Source organism: Coturnix japonica, chromosome 2 (genome assembly GCF_054131305.1).
Source record: "Coturnix japonica strain WE chromosome 2, WE-NBRP24, whole genome shotgun sequence".
NCBI classification, from domain to species: Eukaryota; Metazoa; Chordata; class Aves; order Galliformes; family Phasianidae; genus Coturnix; species Coturnix japonica.
Window position 1 is genome coordinate 135,204,293 of NC_140664.1, and position 19,584 is coordinate 135,223,876.

The 19,584-nt window shown below is 47.5% G+C and overlaps 1 protein-coding gene and 1 long non-coding RNA gene across 3 annotated transcripts in view; both read left to right on the forward strand.

Annotated features, from left to right (window-relative positions):
• Positions 1-1,153: 1,153 nt before the first annotated feature.
• On the forward strand, positions 1,154-11,406 carry LOC146762178 (uncharacterized). The gene is made up of 3 exons (XR_014943213.1): positions 1,154-1,303; positions 5,949-6,014; positions 10,777-11,406. It is a non-coding gene; the product is annotated as an uncharacterized LOC146762178 (long non-coding RNA).
• A 3,455-nt stretch (positions 11,407-14,861) lies between these two features.
• The window catches only part of LOC107308787 (mitogen-activated protein kinase kinase kinase 3-like), a 54,219-nt gene continuing 49,496 nt past the window's right edge, over positions 14,862-19,584 (forward strand). The window contains exon 1 of one of the 2 annotated variants that reach the window (XM_015852906.2): positions 14,862-14,999. The gene's annotated coding sequence lies outside the window, so the exon portion shown is untranslated. The remainder of the gene's footprint in view (positions 15,000-19,584) is intronic. The other variant, XM_015852910.2, reaches the window with a different exon arrangement.

Consider the following 19,584-nt stretch of genomic DNA (forward strand, 5'->3'; position numbering starts at 1 on the left):
AAGTTTGCAGACACATCACGAAACAGGTTCAGTGCTGTTCTCTTGTTCTCTCTATACCACAACAACAACCGGTCCTCAAAGTGATGTTTCCAAAATCCCTCAAAACAGAGAGTCCACCACCCCCAGATGGCAGAAGGCTTTTCCATCAGGCAGATGGCATTTCCTCAGGGCCTGACCCCATGAATTAAATCATAGCTGAATCACTTCTGGAACCACAGCTGAGAGATGCCATCAAAAGCCAAGCATTCAAAATGGCCTTAGTGACTCAATCTGTACATCTGGCACACATAGATATGTTCATGTATGTGTGTGTGCACCTTGGCAGTGCTGCACCTTTCTTCTGGACAGCCAATTTATGTCACACACTTGAGCTAGAGGAGCTGGATCATCAATACTGACATGCAGCACCTGCTGGGCAATTCCTTGCTATGGAGCACAGGGCATGCACAGCATCTGAATCTGCAGAGTAAATGTACTAAAGTAAAGATTTCCCACCCTTGATTTTAGTCACACCAGTGAGGGAAAAGTTTCCTGAATACCAGTGGCTTCTTGTATCCAAACAAACAAGATATTTTAATGTAAAGCTTGTATTGTGTCTTTTTCAATTAGCACTGCTCAGTCTGGTAAGGAAGAATTGCAGATTCACTTCCTCAGCCCCATTTTCACAACTCAGTTTGGCTCCATCAGCATCAGCAGAGCTCAGTTTGGTACTGATGGTATCTCCATCAGCATCAGCAGAGATAATGGCAGCTAAGAAAAGAGACGGTGCTCCTGCCCATGTCTCTGAACTGGGCACTGTCAGCCTGTGTACACCTTCCTGGAAAGAAGCTTTTGGGGCCAAGGGAGCAGCCCAGTTATTAACTGAGGCTGTGGCTGCTGACTGGCATACTGGAAACTGGTGCTACAGTTGGCAGGGAGGGCTGTGACTCACCAAGACACAGGAGGATGCCTCCAGCCTGGGTGGAGCTGCCTGGAAGCAGAGCCAGCTTTTGTCCATACTGGCCTGTTCTTGATTAGATGACTTCCCCTGTCCAGAGTGATCCATGCAAAGATGTGCCAACGCTGGCTTCAGTGGTCAGAACACATTTACTTTTTATGTTCTATTTCTGGGTTATATATTAAGTGCATGCATTTATATTAAACTGAAAATCACTGATGATATTCTGTGTCCTTCTCAGGCAGAGCTACCATCCCAATCCATCACTGAGGGCAGAGAGCAGAAACAACGCCAGGCACACAGGAGAGTTCAGTGCCACCAGAGGTACTCAAACCTCTCTGCTTCCACCCTCCAGTCCAGACCCAGGTGAGAAAGACCCCAGGAGACAACTGCCTTCTGGGGAGATGCAGTGATGTGCAGTCATTGAGAGCCACTGGAAAGTAAATAGTAAGTTGAAATGAAAATTAAAATGGGAATTTTTGGCAAGATAATAAGGTATGGGAAAAAAAAATCAGAATGGGAAAAAAAGAACCCATAATGAATCAGGTGGAACTTAAGCAGGATTAACCTTCAGACCACAGGGCTAAGAACAAAAAGATGGTTGAGAGGTGACTAACAGCTGAGAGGGATGAATTGGGCAGATCTCTGAGGGTTTGTGCCTGGAAAGCAAAGAATCTTGTCTGTTGATAAGGAAAAGATTTATTGTAGCTGTGTGTGAAGGACAGAGGGTGTCTAAAAGTGTTGTATGCTTAGGTGTGGGCAGGTGAATCACATGGAGAACAGCTCACCCAACACAGAGGCTGGCGGTAGGGTTTCCTGACTATACAGAGTAGGTATCTGTTGCTATGCTGAGAGTTCAGGCCTCCTTTGCAGTGTGCAGCAGAAAGAATATCCAGTCTTGGGATTCACTCTGCTGGGTCACTTCCTGATCTGTCCCAGACTTTCTGGTGAACTCAGGCATGTCCTAATGCCTGGATTCTCTTCCTTTCCCCACTGCAGGACGGTCTCTTTTCTCTCCAAACACAGCAATCCATACAAAGCTCTTAATAAGCAAATCCTCCTGCCATACTTCAGGGCCATGAATTTTGTGGTAGCAGCGGCAATGGGAGGATGGTTGGACTAGATGATCTTGTAGGTCCTTTCCAACCTTGTGATTCTATGATTCTATGATTCTATGAATCAAAAGCTGTCCCTTCACAGCAGTTCAAACATGGCCCTAAGACACAAGGCCAGTCAGGTGCAATGACTGATTCAGTGATTTGCTACCATAGCACCCATCAACATTGTAAGGTGTATTTACACAGAGCATTTTCACATAACTCTCCCATCATCCCAGTTCTTGCCCTGAGCCTATCTGGCTTGCACATGGATGACTATAATGAGAGCAAACTTTGCATGAATCACTTGCAGAGCTTTTCTTACCTCTAGTGCAAGGGCAGTATCTCAGGAAGCCTCCTTCTGATCCCTCCTCACTGTGGGGAGTGAAAAACTTCCTCCTGATATCTAACCTAAACCTCATGTCTCAGTTTAAAACCATTCCCCCTTGTCCTATCATTATCCACCTGAGTGACCTCTTTGGGTTTTGGCCGCATTGTCACAGTGCCAGCTACCTACCTGAGCAAATCCTCAATACCCAGTTCATTGCCAACACTGTGACCTCTCCCATCCCAAACTCTGTCCCCCAGCACTGCTACACGAGGGGATTTCTAGATCAGTTCTTTGCCTATGCCAAACCCTCCTCCCCTTTTCTATGGTGCTGTGGTCATGGCCAGATAGCCATAGCAAGTACAAGCCATTTGCAGGACTGCAGCCAGAGGTCCTTCTGACACTGTGACTGGTACGAGTTGCACAGTAGCTGAGCCATGTGGCTGAAGCCATGCTCATATCATTGCCATGAGAAACCTTCTGGCTTTTAGTTGCAAAACGTTCTCCTTCCTTCTCATCTGGCCCACTGTAACCATACAGAGAGGGATGGTGCTGATTTCCAGGGATCAGCCTTACAAATTATGAACCATAATTTCCCTGCAATAATAGTGACAACTAACATTAATAACCTTTACTTATAAAGTGCCCAAAGCCTCTGGATGTCAGAAGAAGACTGATCAGTCTGCAGTGCACCCCAGAGGAACCAGACAGAAAGCACAGGAAAAGCAAATATGAATTAAGAAGAAAGTTAACAAATCACTCTCTTCTATGTGCGAGATAGCAGCTTCCATTGCAGAGAAAACAAGCCACAGGGTCATACCAGTATGCGCTCCGATTTGCTGCTTTCCCTTTTATGTACTTCTGTGTTGTAGTGCAGTGATGACAAACCCAGAAATGGATCTCAGATGTGAACCTCTACACCTACAGCTGTTGCCCAGTGCTCTAATACAAACCTATTTATCATATATCCACGGATCTTGTTTGACGAGCCACAGCAGGCAAGTGACGGGCTGAAAATCCCCCAACAGGGCAGGAGAACTGGGAATCAAACCTTGTGCTGCCGTTTGAACCCAATGGGCTCCTTCCATTAGTTCCAAATCGGTGCTGTGCTTGTAGACTTCAGCTGCAAAAGAAAACTCAGAAATAAGTGAAGTGTATGCCGCTACAGAGAAAGGAACTTCTCTGGTCCTCGGATCCACCAGGTGGAGCCATCCACGAAACCACTGAAGCACAAGGCTGGTGGCCAGTAAGAAAACCTGACCTGGAGTAGCACTGGAAAATTCTATCACTTTGGGATTGTGCTGGGAAAGCGCTCCACGTGTTCTCAGCATTAGGCTGAGTTGGGTCCTGCTGCTGCAGCTTCAGCCTTCGGTTTACTCTTCCCTTTCCAGCATGAGAGTCTAAGATCTTTAATTAGAAGGCATCATGTTTGGATAGTGATAGGACAAGGGGGAATGGTTTAAAACTGAGATGGGGAGGTTTAGGTTGGATATCAGGAGGAAGTTTCTCACCCAGAGGGTGGTGATGCACTAGAACAGGTTGCCCAAGGAGGCTGTGGATGCCCCATCCCTGCAGGTATTCAAGGCCAGGCTGGATGTGGCTCTGGGCAGCCTGGTCTGCTGGTTGGTGACCCTGCACATAGCAGGGGGTTGAAACCAGATGAGCATTGTGGGCCTTTTCAACCCAGACCATTCTGTGAGTCTACATTCACATGAGGTCTTTCTGCAGTTGGAGCAATCAGAGTTTGACTCAATGTTCAGACGCAGAAATCCAGATCACTGTCAGCTCTCAACCAGCCACACTGACAGCAGGGTGCAAATCTTTCTTCTGTGTGCTCCACTGACCACACAGAGGACATCCTTGAAAACCTGATTTCCATCTCCTGATCTCCTTCACAGTGCAGGTTATAATTGCTAGTGGGCTGTTCTAGCTCAGCGGGATGCCGGAATTTCTGTAGCACAGCTGGAAGGATTCCTTAGTAGCCTGTTGGTGAGTGCTCTGAATGCACACATTGCTCACACAGCCTTTTGTCTGTTGGAAATCAGCATTTCTGTGCAAATTAAGGCAGTTTCTAAACCAGTAAGAGGTTCCAAGGCAGTCAGGATGCACAGCTTTAGTACAGTCAGCATCAGCTTCACTCACCAAAGTGAGAGAGCAAGAAGTAGCTGCAATTGTTTGGCCAAAACATCGACTTACAGCTGTGGGCAGTAGCTTGGTTCAGTTGTTCCTCACCCCAGCTGCATTTGCAGCCCGTCAGGCTACTTTTCAATCCTCCAAAATGGAGGAACTTAATTGCAGCTGGTGTGGGAAGGGAGAGTAAAAAAAGGGCAAATCAAGGTAAAGAAGACAAAAAACAGCCCCAGTTCCCTAATGCTGATGGAAAAAAAAACCCACTCGAGAGGGATGGCTGCTGAACCAGGTTCCTACGTGTTTGCTTTACGTTTCCAGTTCCCAGATGACTTCTTTGGGATTTAGTTTGTTTCACTGTAAAATTGAAATAATTCTAACTCTTTTTTAAAGCATTATGCGGGAGCTGAGGAAATATTATTAGGAAGTGAAATTGCTGCCTCACCCACTTGCACAGCTCTGTGTACAAGGGGGAGCAAGCAGGCAAGAAAATGCACAAGTTACCGTGTCCCAGAATTCATGCTGCTGTCTCATTCTCAACTCAGCTAGGAACACAGGGAATGTACCTTCCTTTACTGTAGGAAGGATCAGGGGCTCAGCGAGACCCCCAAAGGGCAACCTCTGCCTTGGGGATCCTGCATCTTTTGATTCTCAGTAAGAGACATCTCTGAGATATATTCTGATAACCAAGCCCAGCTCCCTCCACCTGCCTTCATAGCAGAGGTTCTCCAGCCCTTTCCCACACATAGCACACTATGCCTCCTGGCAGCTTGCTCCCTGTTCCCCAAGGAGCCAGGAGAGGGCTGGACACAGACAAGAGAGGCTCTGAGCATATAGGACCCACATCACCGTTTGGTAGTGGGAGAAACCTTGCTATTTTTATCTTCAAGCAATGTCACTCAATTATTTCATTTGCCTCTTCATGGAAAGCCACAACACCAACGCAGCCCAATGAAGGAATTACATCATGCATCGTGTCTTCCAGCTTCCCCTTCCTCACAGCCAGGGTGCTGCAAACACAGAAGTTTGGCCTGAATTAGGTTTGATTTTACTGTTATGTGTGTATATAGAAGCCCCGAGTCTTGGCCTACAGGCACCCATACACTTGTTTTCTATGTGGAAAGCAGGCAGGATTTGACCAGTCCACATTTTTTGCACACAGTTTGCAAGCCACTGAGGCAGAATTTGTGTTGCCCACATTTCAGCCACCCTGGAAGCCTTAGAAAGGACGACCAGGCAGAAAGCCTGGCTGCTACCTAAAAGTCAGCCTGTAAGATCTGTTCAGCCTCACACATACAGGCTGGGATTCCAGAACTGACTCTCTTTCCATCTCTTTCACACACAGTGGTGGTTTGTGGGCAGACCCCGCTCCATTTTCATGTGGGATCATCAGAGGAATTCTTTCCTTCTGTTAGTGACAGAGTCAGCTACACTTCTTTCCTACCTTATATCCCCACAGACTGCCCAGCTGTGTACTCAGGACAACAGACCAAAGGAGACCCTGTGGTGAGAAGGCTGGCCTGAGGTGGGTGCAGAGCCCTGCAAGAGGCCTGATACGTGACTGTGCCTTTCCCTGTCAAACACACACACAAAGTACCCTGTAATCTAACTGAGGTTTGAGCTGGAGAAATGTAAACCATGACTAGAAACTTTCTTCAAAGTTCCAACCCGAATGATTCTCTGATTCCCAACACTGATGGCAGCAACCAAAGTGAAAAGGCTTCCCTCATCCTATAGTTTCCATCATTTGATGTAGGATACCAGTGCTCACACATCCCTTACTCAGTCTGGATTACTCACTGAACTGTCCCTTGGGGTCTTTTTTTGCATTCAAGTGCTCATATAATAAGAGGAAATGTATAAAGAAATACCATGCATGGCTCCCTGGTGGAGGTCTGCAGCCATATCCTCCCCTTGTTTTAGCCCTTCAGGGGTGGGAAGAGGATGGAGAAGGGACTAATATGATGACAGGGGATCCAGGTTTATGAGAACAAATTGCTTCATTATGTATCTGAATTGCTGGATGAGAGCTTCAAGTGGAGCTACCATGGCTCTTAAATGCTCACCGGGTTGTGGTACCCCAAACCCCACACAGTCCTGGGGAATCCTGGTGTTATTCCCACCTCCTCCAGGCCTGCAGGTCCCCTGCATGCAATATATACTGGCTATAGGAAATGATGCTGATTTCCCATGTGACCCACATGACACATAATCTCCTGATCCCCTTTCTATGCAACAAGCTCTCCTTTTCCTGGCTCAGCAGACTGCAGCCCTCTATAAGAACTGGTGACTCATTGCCGAGGCCTCATGTTTGGTGAAAGGAAAGTCGAGCCAAAACTTTGGCTTGTGCCCAAGGAAAACACTTGTCAGCTCACAATGCATATGCTACAGAGGTAACCACCTCCCCTCACTATGTCAGAAATGAAGGGATTTTATAAATCCAGTTTACCAGCCTTCCGTGTCTGCCTCCATTTGGACAAGGACAAGCAGTGCAGTTGGCTACACTTTTGTTTGCAGTCAGGTTTACCCCCACAGCATTGTGGCTGACATTAAGCTGGGCCAAGTCTGGCAATAATGACATCCTCTTGTAGCTTACTCATAGCCGTCAGACAACCACCCACCTGCACTGCAGCTCAGAAGGTCTCATTTAGTTTGCGTGCAAGAAAAGGGGCTGAAAAGGGCTGATTTCCCATTGGCAAAGAAGGCTGCTTTCCACTCATCAGAAACCAGCGCAGTGGGAATAAACAGGAGAGAGAAGATCTGAAACCCCTGAGATGCCAAAGGGGAAACAAAAGTGGATTTAGCATCAGTCTCTGCCAGCTTTCTATCTCTACAAAGGATCCAAGGTGTACAACATTGCAGGAATTCACTCTGCGTGAGCAGCAAGAATACCCACACATTCTGTATGTGTGAAGCTGCTAAACTGCACAACCCCAGGCTGAGAGGAGGAGCAGAGACATCAGGGACAAACAGTTCACTCAGAGTCCAAACCCAGACCTTCTTACTTCCTATACTGTACCCATTCTGCCCCATAAAAGATCACTTTTATACCCTTTGCACACATCCTGTTGCACATTCAAACCAGTGCTGATTGCTTCCACTCTGGAATTTACCCTTATAATGAAGGTTTATGCTTTTTACTCACAAACTTGCTCCTTTGTAGACTCTGCATGTTCACCTTCTTAGCCCCTTCTGCGAGACCCCATGAAGTCATGCTCTGACAATGTGTGTAAGGGAGGTGCTTAGGAAAAGCAGCAGCAAGGAGTACTGTGTTCCATAATTAGAAACCAGGAGGCCTGGCATTGTGAGCTGTGGGCTTTGGAGTCTCCCTGTCTGGATTTTCCATTCAGATGAATACAGTCAATGAGAACAAAAGCTTTATTTATTTTTGGTTTATTTTTTTTCCACTGACACCTGTCTCTTTACTCCAAGATGATGTTCCAGCTTTCCATTCTCCCTTTGAGCAGCCCAGAACCTTTGCCAACAGACTGCTGCAATGCCACCACTCTTCGTGCCAGTATGAGGAGAACAGGCTTTTCATGGTCATTTTTGTTCTTTTCAGTATCTTCCAAGAAACAGTTTCCTTCTTGGAGCCCTGAAGTTGTCAGTTAATTCAGGGGATGTAGGAGGAGATCTGTGAACTTTGATGCAGTACATACAGCAGTAGCACTTGTGCTCTGGGTAGCGATGCTAACAGTATTGAGGACGCTGATCGTTGAACACTGGCTGTGTACTCTTTCAAGAAGTTTTGATTATGTTAAATGCTGATGCTTGATCTTCCTCCAGGGCCAGAAAGCTTTCATCCCCCGGACAAACGCCTTCAGCATTGCTGTGTTATTGCATCACCGATTTCATTGGCTGACATGTCATCCATCGATGTCCACGTTCATTCATTCATTCATGATGCATAGCACCGTCTTCATTCAGACAGTGTTTCAAGCAGCTAAAACAACAAAACGGGCTTGGATAATTTCCTCTCATTTTGGAACCAGGTCCCAACTGTTGCTTCTTTCAAGTCTCCGTGAGAAGGCTGCTTTTGCATTTAAGTTTGTCACGCATGAAAAGTCTGACATCATTATTTGATGTTTTACTGAGTCTCCCCCTGAGCCCTTTGCAGAATCCTTCATCATGTCATCGTTAGCTGCTTTCATAAAAGCAGAAAACCTCCATGATCAGCATACAGCGCGGCACTGCTCAAAGACAGTGATGCTGTTACCCATCCTGCTGTGTCCAGGCAGGGTATGACAAGTATAATCTCATTTTCTTGGATCTCAGTATCATGCTAAATCCTGTCCGCAGCATGAAACACTGTCTTTGGTGCTGCTACGACCGTTTCTGTAGGAAAGCATACAGACTGGCTGCTCTTTGTAGGCCAGATGGTGATCGCCATTCATTAAATCTGTCATTTCCTCTTCTGCCTTTCAGCGGTATTTCCTCCATCAGGAATCCAATGACTCTCCTTGAGTTCTGCTCCACCTACAGTTTCTGGACCTGTCTGAGTTTTGCCAAGCGGCTTAAATACCATTTACCGTCAGCTACTGCTTATGGCTGCCATATGGTCTTGCAACACACCCTCATAGGAGGAAAACCCCTAAAATACAAAAGAAACATTTACCCGTGTGAAGGACCAGACATGCACATTTGCAATTAAATAGCTTAATGTCATTTAAGTATAATCAGATCCTTGGTTAACGTAATCCAACATGGCACCACCGGAGCCAACCAAAGACTTGTTCCAACCCTCAGTTGATAGAAAACTCAGTTCAAAAGGCTTTCAAAGCAAAACAAGAATCTGTGGTTTTGTGGTCACAGTCAGGCTTTGGGAACGTCATGTCTTTCTTTGTTGTGTTCTGATTCAGACTTCCTCCTGGATTATTGCAATGGGTCCTTTCAATGCCATGCTTCAATTCCTTCTGCTGTAAAATGGATGTAACATCACTCTACATCACACAGTGCATTCTGAGTGCTGCCCACCTTTGTATTACAGACCCATCTTTAATGATGCTAATAGAAGCACAGAATATTCTGGACAACAACATGTAAGGAAGGGTACAATTAGATCCAAACGTTACTGTCTGTTGGATTAAATGAGTAGACATGAAGCCATTTCTGCCATGCAGGACAAGAAGAACTGTAGACTAGGTAGGTACCACAGGTTACCCAGCTCACCAGCATATCTGCAGTAGATCCAAGCACTTTTTGTGTCTCTATTAGCCCCCTTGTATAGGCTTCATATCTAAGGGAATTTTCTATTGGAGACGAATCCTGTGGTCCTCATAGTCCTGCAGCCACCTCCTCCTTCCCTTGCAGGGAGAAAGATTATTTGCTGGATATGATGAGAAAAAAAAAAAAACAACAAAAAAAACATTGGCCAAGGATATAAGCATTTGCTTGCAGGTTTAAAACCTGCGTGGTCCTGGTCCTGCAGGTTCAGCTGAGGAGAACAGCAAATGAATGGAACCCAAAAAAAGAGCCAAGAAGAATGCCTTTACTTTCTCCACTCCTCCCCAGATAATATTAAGTGTGGCCCCCACCAAATTATACCTAAAATAGCTCGTGCCCGTTGCTAGTTAGCTACTAAGGTTGGATCTACAAGCAGCATTAACTTGCCCCTATTGTACTATTGCGGTTGGACTGTTGCCATCCTCCCCCCATGGGTTTTCTACAGATCTATATTTCAAAGTGACGGCACTTGCAAAACTCTGCTGTGTGAGTTCAGACAAGCTAAAAAAAAAATTAGTCATGTTTCCTCTATTCCTGCTGCTTTACTAGGCTTCCTATTTGCAATCAAATTATTTTTAATGTTGACCATGGTCCTATTGTTTGCCAGGAAGATAATCATCTTATCTCGCTGCCGGGATATTTCTCTCTTTTCTCATGTAGTTTCAGATGGATTAAATAAATACCCCTTACACAAAGCACACCACGTTGGGCAAAAGGGCATTTCACCATCCCTGGTTGATGTGAAATTTAGGAAATGTCTCCTTTTTGGACAAAATAAGAGATTGGAAGGATGGGGACATGCCGTAAGGGCAGCTGTTCTGTTTTTATGTGCTAGCGATATGCACACAGTTAATTGTCATCCATCTCAGATCACCTTTATGGAAACACATGGGTCAGCTTAAAAGTTAGTGGGTGACACTGAGTTTGACCACCAGGGCTGACCAAGGGCCACAGACTACAATTGCCCAATAATTTGGTAAGGGAAAGGCCAAGAAATGTCTGAGTGGTCCCGTGGGACCCTTCTGCTCCTTCTTCCCTGGTGAAACCTTCTTATCTCCTTGTAGGGTACTGAGAACCTCCATCATTGCATCCACCTGATAGGAAGGCTTTCCACAGGATCATCCAGGGACACTCTTGTCCCCCTTCATGAGTCTGGAGATCACACCAGAGGGAGTTAGATGGCAGCAGTCAGCTCACTGCATTGTGGCCCCTGTTTTTGAGCTATTCCAAAGGAAGGATAGATGCCCAGCAAGGCAACACGGACAGCCTGCCAGCTGAGAGCCCACCCAACACAAGGATCAGGCACCTCTCAGATATTTCCAGTTTCTCCAGTCGCCCCATCCGAGGAGGAACTGGGCTGTTAACACACAAATAACAATCACGCAATGGAAAGCCGTATGGACGGCTTGTAACCCAACTGTTCTGTTTTGTGTTTTATAACCTTCACCCACATACCCTTTCCTAGTGCTGGATGCTGAGCGGTTTACCTCCAGCTTCCTAATTATCGAAGTACTGCTGCTGGTATTTTACTGCAGATGAGGAAATGAGGACATATGGCTTTTGTGATAAGAGATTTATGCGAGCTGTCTGTACTGCGGTGCTGCAACTTTCTATACAAGTCCATTTATAAAACAAAACATGTGTAAACAGACGGGTTTTGATTGTTTCTGTGATTTCTTCCCCCTCGTGACAGATGTAAAGGAAAAACTGTAGGTTTCCACTTGATGCATGCAGATAAGTTTATGGCTAATGGGATGGATCCAAACTGCAGTAAATCAGTCTCCATTTCCCCTGATCTCTTTCAGCTACAATCCAGCTCCGTGTGGGTGGATGGGAAGAAATACAAAGAAATTCGGGCTCGATGGCTTCTCATTCTTTATTCACCAATACGCCTGAAGGGTTCTTGCTGGAGCTTCTTTTGTCAAGAATACAGTAAGAAATGTAAAATGCTGTTTGAATTGGCAGCTAGAATCCTGTAATTATAGCAGGTGGCTTTGGCTACGCCCCTGTAGATGCTTTGGTTACCTTCAGAATCGGAAATGGGTTAGAGAAATAAGGTCATATTCTCAGGGAGTCAAATCCTGCTGGAGTTGAACAGAGCAGGCTGGATGTACACACCTAAAGCCAAGTCTGAACCAAGCTCCCTCAGTCCTTCTCTTAACCCTTAGACTCCACTTGAAAGGGGCCGGTTCCAGGGTGCGGAATCTTAGTTCTATCCAGGAAACTATCGTGATTTTCTCTAAGCTTTCTGGGAAGTTGAGATGGAAATGCAGGATGTCCCCAGTGATTTTATTGGCTTTCCTGCAGTTTCAACAGCAAATGCCACACGTATGATATTTCTTGTGCTCCTTTCCTCAATCTGCAGGCACCAGATGAGTCTATAATGTATTCTAGGATAGTTCTGACCTTACCTGAGAAAGTCTAAATTGGGTCTGTCTGCAGACAGGCAGTATAACTCACCAAGGCTTTCAGCCCCACATCTCTCAACAGCATCACCTCGCAGATACTGCTTGGAGGACACAAGTTCTACAGTCCATGTACACATTAAAAAGCATCGCTGACACATGCTTGCCTAACAACTGAAAGCAGATCCTCTTCACTTTCACTTTGTAGTTTTGGAGATGTTTATCCCTTTGTTTGGGCAGGGTAGGTGAGTCATGGAACAAAGGCAGCGTGGAAAGTTGCATTCAGCCGTGAAAGCGCATGCGAAGACTACTAGGAAAAAAAGAAATCATCCATACAACTTGCTCTCACTGTAGTCACACCCAATTGGATGAATGAAGCATTAAAACTGGTGCGTTCTGGTTGATCGTCACTGCTGGCCACTTCATGCTGCATTTCTGAGCATCAGAGCTAGGCTGGATGGGGACCTGGACAACCTGATCCAGTGGAAGAAGTCCCCAGCACCTACCCTGCAGATTGGATGGTTCTACCAGTCAGGTGGGATTTCATATAACAGGAGAGGTAGAAGAGGATGAGGAGGAGCTACAATGGGATGCTGCAGCCTTGCAGCCTTGCATCTTTGTGCTGAAATTGCATGCAAGTCCACGAGCGGCTCCAGCATCCTGCATCACTCCCTTACAGTTTGCAAACTAAGTATAGGAATGATTTCATCCACCTTCAATACGCAGCCATCGCTATGGGAGAGAAAGCCTGACAGACGTCTCACAGCACTCAACAGCCTTATACTACAGTTTGGGGCAGGAAGCAAGAAAGGATATTATATCAAACAGAAAGCACGGGAGAACTTCAGCTTAGACAGAACTTACTTAGTCACACAAGAATTGGGTCAGCGCTGGGGGATATGCGTTCACATCCTGCAGTAACCTTAGCACAGCTTAAAATAGCTTCAGTTAGGTAAAAGCCAAGCGTCTTCCCCTTTTTTTCTCCCCATTGCAAACACTAATGCTTACATCATTAAAGAAGGAACACAAATTGAACAGCCCAGGGCTATGATTTGCAACCTTCATGCTCTGCAGATTAACTTGTTGGATACCTCGCTGGTACCCACTGGTGGCATTGAGCTTTAGGGATGCAGCATAGCTTCATGTCTGCAACACATTCATTTTCCTGCTGCTCTCCACTGTGCACTCTTTACCACCTTTCTGCTCCTCTCCACAAACGTACTGAGGGCTGCTAGTCTGCGCTTGCACCAGAACACATGAAAGTGCATGCAGAGCCACATACCTCCATTGGTTCTCCTGTCAGCCTTCATAAGGAGCAATAGGAGGAGGTAGAATTTAGGAGCAGGTCCTCAGCACACCCAGCAGCGGAGAGCTGTTCCATGGAGAAAGGCTTTGCACACATGATGGTTGTTATATTGTTTGGGAACACCCTAGAACTGAAATCACTGCAGCCAGATTCCTGGGGCATCAAATGAATTCAGATGAGAGAAACCGCGTGGAAGGAATGTGCAGAAGTAATTGGTGCCTAATTGATTGCCATTAAAACCAAGAGGCATTAAAGGAGCTGCTTGTCACCGCGTACCTGATATACTTCAACCTCGTGTCCTAGAGCCCTGTGCCTGGTTCCCAAGGTAAACACATGTGATTTATTTCAGAAACGCATCTGCAGCGCAAGAATTCATTACGCACATCCCCGATGGGCAGGAGCCAACACATTTCCAACGTGCCAAGTTACCAGATTGCTATTAAGCTGTAAGAGTTAAAGGGAAGGCGCAGAGAAAGGCAACCTCCTTCCCCACGCCAGGTGGCTTAGGATAGACTTACGCTGCTTCCCAAAGTGATGAGGCAAGCGGGAGTCAGAGGTTCCTTCCAGCAACAGCTCGGTCCCCCTGGATGCCTCCCCTTAAGCTGCACAAATATTCTGAGCAGGGAGAGGGAAAGGAGTGAAACCTATTCAATTACATCAAGCTCACGACCGGCCTAGTAAAATCATTTATGGAGTGAGGGAACCCGGAGCGTTTTGGGCTGGAGCCATCTGCTGTTATTTGGTATACAGAATCGGTTTCTATAGATTTTATTCATAGGTCACGCGATGGTGGATGAAGATGTGAGATGTGAAGCTCTCCGGAGGGGTCCCTGCCTGGGGCTCCTATTGCCTTCACATGCAGCAGCTCCAGCTTTCTGGCAGCCCTATACACCTCTAAGGGAACGGCTCCATGGTTGGGATTCTGCCTCATTTCTGCCTGCATTTCTGCCTGCATTTCTATCTCCCCACCAACATTTCAAGCTGACTTTCTTCCTGTATCTTCCCTGCAACACAGTGTGGAAATAGGGATGCAATAAGAAGTGCTCCTGCTCCCTTTCTTTGCTGTCTGCAAAACTCTCTTTCTTTTCACCCTATTGCAGACCTCAGGCCCTATATGCATTGGCTCTGGAGTCTACAGCGTGCGTTGGCCCTTTATAGTGTAGATTCTGTTTTTAAGTCACTTTGGCTTAAAACATGGAGACAAAGGATGCTCAAGGCAGGTGGCATCCCATGATCCAGCTGAGACCCACCCCAATGCCCCAATGCTCCATTCCCCGACCCTCCCTCCCCTAATTAACACGACCCCCAATCCCCGCATACATCCCTTAACCCGGGCAGTGCCTTATGTCTCCCCCTGGCGTCTCGTCTCGACCCCGTGGTGCTGGCTTTTACTCCGGGCTCCGTTCCCCCATTGGCGGCGGCTGCTCCTCGCGTCATCGCTTCCTCCCGCTTTAGTGCACCGCCCCGCGTCCCGCAGCCGCCGCCGCTCCGGATCCCTCCGTGTCTCTTCCAGTTCCAGCCGTGCCGAGTGGATCCGCCGCTCATGGCTGCCCGCTGGTAGCAGCTCTCCGTTCGGGTGAGGCTTTGCGGGGACGTGGGGCTTCTTCTGCGGGTTCTATTTGCTTTGGCTCTTTCATTTTTATTCTGTACTATTACCCCCCGCTGCCCATTCCTTACAATGGAAGGGCTTGGAGGTTTCTGCTGCTCTTTAGTGCTTTCCTCCTCAGCTCTGTGCCTGCAGTTTATTCCATCGGTCTCATTGCAAAGAGATGCAGTCTGGCTTTGCCAGCCTGCAAGCTGATGGACGCAGCAGCATTGGAGCTGCTCTCTTCCCCCCCATCCCTCCCCATACACTGCTATGGGTTGGCAGTGCATCCCGGTGTGAGCACGCAGCCTGGACTTGCTTTGTTATCTGAGTTTTGCTGTTGGAAACAGCCCGGTGTGGATGGCAGGGATTGCAGCGGTGCTGGCAGGACTCGGTGCTGCAGGTCTATCCCTCCTGTTGCAGAGCTGCTGCTGGAGGGAAGTGAGTCAGGGAGGTGAGAGGGTCATGAGCTCCAGTGGGAAAGGAATTAAAGTCAAGACTTTCAGTGGCAGCTCAGCCAGCTCATCTGCTCCGAGGAAATGCTCTTTTTTCCCCTCTACAAATCTCTACATCTCTGTGTATCCCCACATCCAGCACAGGAGGGGGCTGCGTGTCCCTGGAGGCAGCAGAGCCCTTCAGCTCCTGCATTGTGATGGGCCATTGGGATGGTGTTTGCCAGCTGCAGGCAATGTGTTCTGGGCTCAATCCTTCCCACTCCCTTCTGCACATATCCCAGCCAAGCACAGCGTGCACAGCCATGTGCAGAACGTCAGCTGTGCACCGGGGAGATGGAAAATGCATTATAGAGCCATAAGAAGGGGAATATGGAATCTTATTCTTTTTTTCCCCCCTTAGAGCCCTCAGGCTCTCCTCAGTCTTTGCAGCAGAGCTCTGCATGGCCCACTGCTCCCTAACCTGGCACAGTCACCCTGAATCCCCAGGCTGTATTTATTTTCCCATTTAAGCTCTGGGAGGCAAAGTGGGTGATCGGACGTTTTTCCAGGAGCCCTTCCAGGAAAGCATCCATGCAGCTCTATGGCTCCTGCAGGGCTCCCTCTCTTCGCTCCCCGCTGCCTCCTTGGCTCTCTACATGCTCTTTCCAGGTGCCTTTTTTGCCTTCACCAGGTGGGATGCAGGGTTACTCCATGGTTGTGCCTTTGTGTGATGCACTGGGCACTGGGTTGGCATCTGCTGTGCTGCTTTCCTGCAGGAGAGATGAGTGCATTTCCCATCTGTGAAGGAATGTGTGAGTGCATATGGCTGTGGTCCTGTTGGTATTTTGGTTTCTTTTCAGTCTCTCCTCACACTTCTGATCCTGTCTGGCCAAGTAGTCTCCTTATCAGTCAGTGAAATGGCAACTGGTGTCCAACCCAACCATTGCCCAGCCCGATCACTGTCCCATCTCGTCTTTAATAACAGAATAGAAAATAGAATCATAAAATCATTAAGGTTGGGAAAGACCTCAAAGATTATCAAGTCTAGCCATCAACCCACCGCTGCCATGGGCTTGGGGTTGAGCCTTGTGTCTTTGTGGTTGGGGCAGGGCGTGCTGCTGGATGTCACTGTCCCATTGGCCTTGGAAGATCCTCATATCAATAGTAGTGGAGACCAAGCAGCTCTGGGTCTCTCATAGATCCTGTCCTCTCCCAAGTTAAAACTCACTTTGGTTACCATTAAATCAGCGTTTTTGGCTAAAACTCCCCTGGTTTTATGCTCCCCACTTTGCAAAACGATCTGAGCCTCTGCCGTACTGAAACCCAGGGAGGAGCTGAGCTGGAGCTTGGCCCGGTGCCGGAGAAACAGCACAGGACAAAGTCCGGGCAGCGACGTGCATGGGCCAGATCCTGGAAGGAGCTGCTTGCTGCGTGGGATGCTGTGCAAACACTGTGTGCTGGCCGGGCCCTTGGGTAGCCTGAGCACTCAGATGGTGATTAAACACCGCTCCTGTACTCCTAAGGCTCTCTTGGAGCATTAATATGGTCTGTTTGGAGGCATTTTGCTCTTCTGGAGCCTCGCGAGTGCCCTTAAAAGTCTTTGGAAGTTTTGCACATAACAAGGCTTGGCTGGGGAATACAGCTTAGAGACAAGGAGCAGGGTGAGGTCTTGTAGCTGGTGGTCAAGGTGAATGGATTGGAATACATGTGTGGACAGGAGCTCTGTTTTAAGTACTTTTTAGTTGGCCTCTAACCTGACAGTGCCCTCAGGGCTACTGTCCCTTTTCTGCATGCTGGGTCATTGCAAAGGCCAGCCGATAGTGTTATCTGACTGTGGGTGATGCTGATGGGCTGACAGCTCAGCGTGATGTCTGAAGAGATGATGCAGTCAATGCGGAAATGGGTGGCTGGATGGAGGTGTGGGCTGGCACCGTGCAGCAAAGCGATCTGGCAGCTTGGAGGTGGGAGGTTTGTTTTTGCTTTTGCTGAAGTGGATCAATCCCAGAATGGTTTGGGTTGGAGACTCAAAGACCATCCAGTTCCATCCATGGGCAAGAACCCACCAGACCATGTTGTTTAACGTGCATCCTTCCATACAGCCACAAGGCTGGGTTGAGCTGATGGACGGCTTTCCTTGCTCGTACAGGAGGCTCTCACTGCAGTCTCAATGCCTTTGGTTTGCATTCAGCATGGAAGCACAATCCAACCCTGACTGAATTCCTCCTGGCTCTCATCCTGCTGAGCAGCTTTTGGGAAACCTGAGCACCCAGTTAATAAACCAATGGAATGTATTTGCTGCTCCTTGGTCTTAATCCTTCCTTGCTGGTGTAACAGAGTAGCCAGAGTCATTAGAGAAACATGCAAAATATTCCAGTTATTTCTATTTGGACAGTGCTGGTGGCAAAGAAGAGATAAATAGAGTCTGAATTGAGCTGTGCTTGGTTTGTTGCATCACTGGTTTTATTGGAAGAGTTCAAGGTCCAGCTCTGAATTGCTGCTGTCTGGGTTCAGCCCAGCATCAGGGTGCATTGGAGCTGCATTGTGCCTAATGAAGAGGTGGGCAGGTGGAGAAGCAAGGGAAAGGGCTGCATGTGTGTGCAGTCTTGGTCTATATCCAGGAGCATCACTGAGGGCTTTGAATGGTGCCCTTGCAGCATCCTGCCTTAACCAGTGGGGAAATCATATACCTGAAGTATGTTAAAAGACAGCTATTCCCTTTGCAGAGCTGGGAAAAAATTGCCTGTACTTCTATTGCATGAGTCTTGAGGTGTCGGTAGATGCAGCTGTGTTCTGCTTAACTGCATGTTGGCATCCTTTGGGCTGTTCTTGCAGTTCTGGAGAAATGAGAAGAGGAAGCAGTTTGGTTAGAGACTGAGGAAAGCTGAAGGATGGCTTTAATGCATCTGTGTGCGTTGAGTTGAACAGATGTACACGTGCTGTGTAGTCCCTGGTTGGAAGTGGGATGAAGCAACCTGTGCTCCTTACAAGCCTGCGGTGTTGGCTTTTGGTCTGGTGGGCAGGAGGTTGGCTGTATGATCCGGCTTCTGATTTGACCCCATCCCCTCTATTCCTCCATAGGTCCATAGGAGGACCATAGAACCTGTCTGCTAAATCCTACATGTGGCACATCCTATAAAACAAGGCAGCCGTGCTGCAAGGCTCCGTTTGGGGCCGTTTCCCCCATAACCCATCAAGAAGCAGTCTGCTTTCTGACTTACTGCTGGAAGCGTGTGGTTGTGGATGGATGAGCAGTTGCTTACCTAGCATTACCAAAGCAACGAGTTGTTGCTTTCCATGACTCATGAAAATGCACTGTAGGTTCTCTTAAGAATGGCTGAGATCATTCTTTTGGCTGGGGCCAAGGCTCTGGTTTCCTTAGCAAATAGCAGTGGAGGTGGAGGGAGGGGGATTTCCAAACTGGTTTCTTTGTATGGGTGAGCTGGGTTTTTGAGCTTGCTTCATGAAATAACTTGCTTTCATTTGAAAAAGAAGGGGAAAAAGAAGAAGACCTGTGACTTCCACATCTCTTTGGTTTTTGTGGCATGTCCCATTTTGTTCTGTTTTGCTTTACAAAGGGGAAAGGTACCAATAACACTGCAGGGCTGTGTGCTGTATTTTTCCACTTAAACATGCATGGAAACTCAGGTGGCATTTTTCTTCTAATGCAAATCATAGAAATCAGAGCCCTGTCCAGCCTGACGCTGGCTGTTAGCAAGTTGTGTTTTAGTGTCTGGTCAACCTTATGTCCTTTTATTTTGTTTTATATTAAGTAATTATTTGAGTCACTTTCTGGTTTGGTCTGCATCCCTGAGAACCAAGTGGTGCAAGAGGAGCATCAGGTGGAGGGGAATGGGAGCTGTGGGATAACGGCAGGACCCCAAATGCTTGGTGACCTCTGCACCCAGCTTACAGCATCCTCTGCACGCCTGTCAGGGAGCAGCTGTACTGCAGCACCTCGGAGCATACAGAGGGGGGAATGTCCCCCCTGGGGCTGCACAGGGGCAGCACATCTGTCCTGGGAACAGCGGGGAATACAGCAGTGTAATTGCAACGGTGTAACTGTGTGGCTGAAAGCCAAGGCTGAGTGGGAACAATGTGACTGAACAGGTTTGTGTTCGCTTCCTCCTAATCTCAAAGGTGAG